The sequence below is a fragment of the Medicago sativa genome, chromosome 7 (genome assembly GCF_051527215.1).
Source record: "Medicago sativa cultivar Bolivia chromosome 7, Bolivia_mono, whole genome shotgun sequence".
Taxonomy (NCBI): Eukaryota; Viridiplantae; Streptophyta; class Magnoliopsida; order Fabales; family Fabaceae; genus Medicago; species Medicago sativa.
Window position 1 is genome coordinate 49,198,436 of NC_140755.1, and position 6,779 is coordinate 49,205,214.

The window sequence follows — 6,779 nt, forward strand, 5'->3', positions numbered from 1 at the left end:
TTAGTCAAAAGTATCAACAATTCCCGGCAGGGGCGCCAAAAACTTTATGTGCGGATTAGGCAAGTGTACCAAATCGTTTACCAAGTAATAAAGTAATAAGTAGAGTATCGTATCCACATGGATTGTCATTTCGTGCAAACAATAAGGGTTAGAAAGCTAGCAATTTTCGTAAGTTTGACGATATAAAAGATAAGGGTTAGAAAGCTTGCAATTTTTACCTGTTTGCCACAGAGCAAGTTTACCTATTTTGGTTGCAGAAAAGTAAGCAGCGGTTAGGATTTTTCGAATCCCCCTTGTTTATATTGTTGGATATTAAGTAGTAGTAATGCCGAATTTATTTATCTTAGGTAGATTGTACAAGTGATGAGGCCGTTGGGACATTACTAACCTAATTGGTATATCCTCTGATGGCTAACTGCACCTGCTGATTGCACGGTGATCCTTACGTGCGGGGTCTTGATAATTCAAAGGTAATTGAAACATAAACTTAAATTGGCTTTCCAGTTCTTCCCAAGGCAATTAAGGCCAAGGTTCAATTAGGTATGTCAATCTATGAATCTTAGGAAACTCATAGCACACCCTCTCTCACTTACTTAGTAGTTCTACAAACAGGCAGCTCTAACCTACGCCTACCTTACTAAATGGTTCTATTATGATACAACTTATTGCCTTTAGATGGGCACTTGTTTCCTTAATTACTAGCTAGTTACATCTTAGGTTCAACAAAGTTACTACTCAGTCTTAGTAATGTCTCCTCCTAAGTACTTACTACTAGGTTCAACTCTCTTTCGGTATCTTTTGCTAATTATTAATTAATTACTTCCTAGACAAATAGTTAAAAGTATAAGGATATAAATATCAAGATATAACCATCAAGATAGTGATAGCAATATTTGGCCATGTTACAACCTAAATACCTAATCTAGCGTTGCACCTATCACATAAATAAACTAAGGAATTTCCTAATAAAACTTAATAGCAAACAAAAAATAAATAAAATATAAACGACATTAAATTAAATAAATATCCAACAAAAATAAACAAAGGGTCATCTTAGAACTCTAAATATCCAACAAAAATAATAGAGGGTCATCTTAGAACTCTAACCTAAAAAGATTTAGTTACACATGGTAACTAAAAACAAATTACTAAAGATAAAAACATACCCTAGAAAGTTGCCTTCCTCTTGAACTGCCACAATTCTGAACGAGAAATTCTGAATGAGGAAGACTGTTATTTATAGTGGAGATTTCTAACTGGGTTTGGGCTAAAAATGCGGGCTGATCCCAGAAAAACGAATAAAATTATGCATGCGCCCCTCACATTTGAGATGCTCGGGGCGCATATAACTTGCTCTAGGCGCATATAGTTCATTTTAGCATATTCCCTAGGTGCATATAAGCTTTCTACCATGCCTAGGCACATGGCATTGCCTTCTTGGGCCCAGTTTCTCCGATTTTTGTTGTTTTTAGGTCTTCGTCTTCAAATAACTTGCCTCGGAACTTGAGAACATAATTCCTCCATATGTAAAGTCTCCCGAGGCCTCTTGAATCTTCATTCTTGGTCTTCCCAAAGTCTTGACAATTCTTTAGATGTTCTTGTTTTGCCAATTTGCATGACTTCTTCATGAATTACTTCAAAAACCCCCCAAAATTGCTACGTTTCGGGAAAACTAGAATTACAGACTCAAATATAGAAAACATTACAAAAGCCCATAAATCATATGCAATCGTTCTAATATTCCTCCTTTTTGTGGCTAAAACCTACTGAAAATGACTGAAAACATGCTAAGAATAACGTAATATGACCTGTCATCAGGAGGTTACATCTCTCTACTTAAGGTAGTATTTTTCTTTTCTTTTCTATAGCATATTATAAATGTATTGTGATATTATTTTATTTGTTTATGCGTATGTGATGCTGAAATATTTGTTTGTATATACTTGTGTTTGTTTGTGTTTGTATGCATAAGTAATGGAGCACTATAAGAAGCCCTATCCGGGGAAGCTTGTGAAAGGGTATAAACATCATGAACTGTGTGCTGGCCGATTTAAACCGCCAAGGGGACATTATGATCCTTCACATTACTGAGGCCTCATTGATCTGATGGCAAATGATGATGTCATCTGGAGGTCGTACGAGGATCAGCAGAATATTATTCTGTTTCATGACATTATTCATATTCGTCACTACTCATCTTATATGAGAAAATTCGATTCATAACCTATATAGTTGATTCCGTAAAATACAAGTGATGTGCTCTCTTCATTCTTTTGAGTTTTCAAATAGACTACCAAATTTTTACACTAAGTATAAGACATTTCAATGCCGACATTTTCGGCAAACTTTCAAGAATTTAATTTAAATCAAACATCACGATGATAGCGCATATTTAGGGAGAATGTAATTTAATGTAATGCAACATTTCGTTTATTTTTCGATTTGAACAGAGATGAAATTAAAAATAAATAAATTTATCGTATTCTATGTTTAGATTTAGCGTATTAGTGAATGAAATGTTCTTTTCTAAGACATGCTTTTAAAAAATGGACATAACATGTAGTACGTTTACGGGCTTAAAAAAACAACATCCATATCAAAAATTGATGGTTTCTTAGTTCACCTAAAGCCAACCCATGTTAACTCATATTGACTTACAACGCAAGTTAACACGCATTGAATCAACGTGAGTTAAGTCACGTAGATGGTGCCGAACGTGAGCTAACTCACATTGAGGTTACTTTAGGCAGTTTGAGGTGGGAATGAGCAAAATTGTATGGGAGAAGAAAAGTTTTTAGAAACTAGAGGTTGAAAATACAATATTCTTTTTTTATTATTATTATTTTACACATTTTTTTATAGGTTTTTATTATTTCATAAAAAATGACTAATCAACTTTGATGAAACAAAGAAAATAAAGATCAAATTTATAGACAACATAACTACACCAGTTGAAGGCATATGTGATGTTTTAAGCACTATAAGTAAAGGTAATCATGCTATTATCTTTAGGTTTCTTTATGTTCCAAGAATGAAGAGAAACCTCACGAGTATGAGACAATTACTTGCAAAAGGGTTTATAATGCATCTTGCCAACAATCAAATAGAAGTTTTTGATGCAAATCACAAGACTATTCTAAGGGGCCCTCTCTCTGAGAGCAAAACTTTTCAAATAAAAATCATTGAAAATCACTTTGTCTACTATATGAGAAGATAGATGATGAAGCATGGCTATGACACCTAGGGTATTGTCATCTTAACTTCAAAAGTTTTAGCACTTTAAAGAATAATTATTTGGTTAGTGGTTTACTAAGAACTAAAATACCAGATGACATGTGTAAGAATTGTTTGATAAGCAAGCAACCTAGGAAATCATCTGTATTAGAGATTCCAACAAGAGCACATAATCTACTAGATGTTGTTCATACTGACGTATGTGGTCCATTTGAAACATTATCCTTAGGAGGAAATAGATACTTTGTAAAGATGTTGGTTTGCCTCATGAAGAGTAAAGATGAAGTTTTCTCAATTTTCAAGTCCTTCAAGCTATCAATAAAGAAGCAGTTAAAGTGGCATATTAAAGTTCTAAGAAGTGATGGAGGAGGTGAATTCTAATGTTTTTGAAAACTTTTGCATAGAAAATGGTATCAAACATAAAGTCACAACACCTTACACACCTCAACATAATGGTTTGACTAAGAAGAGGAATAGAATTGTTATGAACAAGTTTATGTGCATGCATAAAGAAAATAATCTGCCACATAATTTTTAGGGAGAAGCAATAACAACTATTTGCTATGTTCTAAATAGACGTCCTGCAAAGAAGTTGACAAGAGTTCTTGAAGTTGTTTGGTCAGGAAAAACTCATTCCATCAAACATCTAAGAGTAGTTGGTTCCCTATGTTTCAAACTCATTCCAGATCAAAAGAGGGAAAAGCATGATTATTGTAGGTTATCATACAACAAGTGCATATAAGCTAAAGTCCAATCCACTTCCAAATTTTAAATTGCAAGTGCTTCAATTGTCTTCAATAGTTAACTAGATTCACCAGGTTCCCAAGTTTCAATTGCAAATGCTTCAATTGTCTTCAATAACTCATGCCAAGTCCATTCCAGATCCGAATTTTCTTTTTTACCAATACAATTTGACGTATGTGGATTTTAGAAATTGTAAGCTAGAGGGAGAGTTCCCAAATTGGTTATCGGAAAACAACACAAAAAATGGAAAGGCTTATTCTTTAAAATTGTTCCTTTATGCGTGATTTCCATCTTAAACATTGTCTTCATCTCAACATGATAAGGGTTGATGTATCTAACAATGCAATAAAAGGTCTAGTGTTGAGAAAAAATATCAATTCAATTTTTCCAAAATTGGTTCTTCTAAACATGTTTAGAAATTCAATCCAAGGTTCATTTCATATGAGCTAAGCTAGTTAAGCTCTTTAGATGTTTTTGGATCTGTCTGATAATCAATTGTCTGGAAAAATACCATATAACTTCACAAGATATGTGAATTAACTCTCATTCTTTCTTCATGGACTCATACTTCCTATGTTCCTGCCTCAACTGTTGTTGTTGGAAGGTAATTGTTGTTATTGGACAAATTAAGTTGCTTGTCTAATAACATGTTTAGGAAATGCTTTCCTTAGTGACACAAGACCTTAGCAACAATTAAATAACAAATGGATTTCATGATTTAATACATGCTCTCCATTACACAGGATTAAACATCATTCTCTCAAAGGAAATCTCTTTAAAGGGAATAAAACGAAGAAATTATGCCACCTAGAAAATTTAACTATACTAGACCTTTCTAATAATAGTTTTGTTGAGGCAAATACCCTAGTTGCTTGGGTAGAATTCCTTTTAAGGATGAGGATCCAAAGGTGGCAATGGATCAATTCAATGGTGTCATTTTTTATATATCATGATATTTTTATAATCGGTTTGGAAAAGACGAAGCAAATATTACTTCAAAGAAAAAAAATAGAAACATATACAAAAAGTATAATTATTTATATATCCGGAGTTGATTTATCTCATATTAAACTAAATGAGAGTATTCCATCTGAGCTTGGAAATTTGACAAGAGCCCACACATTGAACTTGTCCTACAATGATTTCACTTGAAAAATTCCAGCTACATTCTCCAATTTGATACAAGTTGAGAGTTTAGACCTTTTCTTTCAACATGTTGAGTGGTCGAACTCCTCCTCATCTAAACACTTGAAAAAAGTTTAAAAAACTAACACAATTCAACCCCCTTTCTTGTGTTTTTCTCACCTTCAAAGGAAGCTTCTCAGGGAAGAGCGTTACCCAAGTCCGTACCAACGGGTACTGTAACACCCAAAAAATTTCATGTAATGATTTAACGAAGTTAATTAGAAGTATTCTTGATTTTATGATTATAATGATGTTAAGATTCTAGAATATTATGTTAGCTATGAAGAAATAGATTTATGATGATTAATGACGTGCTAGGAGGATTATTATGATGAAGGGAAAAGTAAATAAAATATTATAGAGGCAGAAGGTGCAAAATAGAAGTTTTAATTAAGTGGGGGAGGTAGAAGTAAAAATAATAGAAAATAGAATGGAAGGAATAATAGTATGATGTTAGCCCAAATATAAATAGAGAATTAACAATCAGAGTTATCACTTTTGCTGAAACGTAGAAACAAGAGAAGAAGAGAGAAGTAGAGGAGAAAACCCTAGTTCAGGATGAGAGAGCCAAAAAGTTGTGACTTCGAAGATTCGAGGTAAGGGGGAGAATCCTTTCACTCTAGGGTATGTTAAACTATGATGGGGGGAATGTTAAATTTTAAGAATATTGTTATGATGTAACTTATGATGAAAATGTGATGAAGAACAGATGTAATATGAATTGTCAATGATGTAGGAAGATTAGAATTGAAAGGAACAAAACTAGGATGAATGAATTGTGATTTTAACCTCAATAAGGGTAGATAATTAGAAAAATTATGTGAGGAAGTAATGTCTGGATCATGGAGTAACCCTAGGTTATATTTCATATTAGTTTGGGATCATAAGAGCTACGAAAGTGGACAGTTAGGGCAACTTAGAAGCATTCCCATATCTCAAAAACGTAGAATTTGGAAGCATCGCAGCGTTGCGCTGCAGTAAGGGCGCCTTGCGCCCACAACCCGAGAGCTAGCGCCACAGGTGCTTGTTCCTGGCGCCTAGCGCTCACTCATGGGTGTTTTTCACCCATTTCTATTCCGAATTGGGTCTTGGTGTAAACATGAAAGTTGTAGATATCAATGTTAGATTTCTAATGGCTTTAGCGTGACTTAAAAATGATGTTTAGAACTTGAGTTATGATCAAAATACTACACATGGGTCAACACAGTCGTGCACCCTGTCTAGGCTTAGGAAAACCAACTTTTTCCACCACTTTCTGTTCCGAATTGGATTTAGGTGTCTTTATGAAAGTTGTAGGTATGGATGTTATCTTGAAATAAGCTTTGGTTTGATCTCAATAAGACATGCACAACCTAAGTTATAATCAAAACACTACACATAGGTCATGCTGCGTTTTTCTTGAAAATTCAGCACAACCCTCCCAATGGACTCTAAAACATCTATGAGAGCATTAGCGAGTTTAAGCAAGATATTAGTGTGTAAAGTAAAAGTAAGGTTCCTTTAGCTATATATATAAATGTGGAATTGTGTGGAGTCATAAATAGAAGCGATAACCTCAAGGTATTAGTGAGTTTAAAACATGAACCATTTATAATGGCTTAAGGCAATAGAAGATA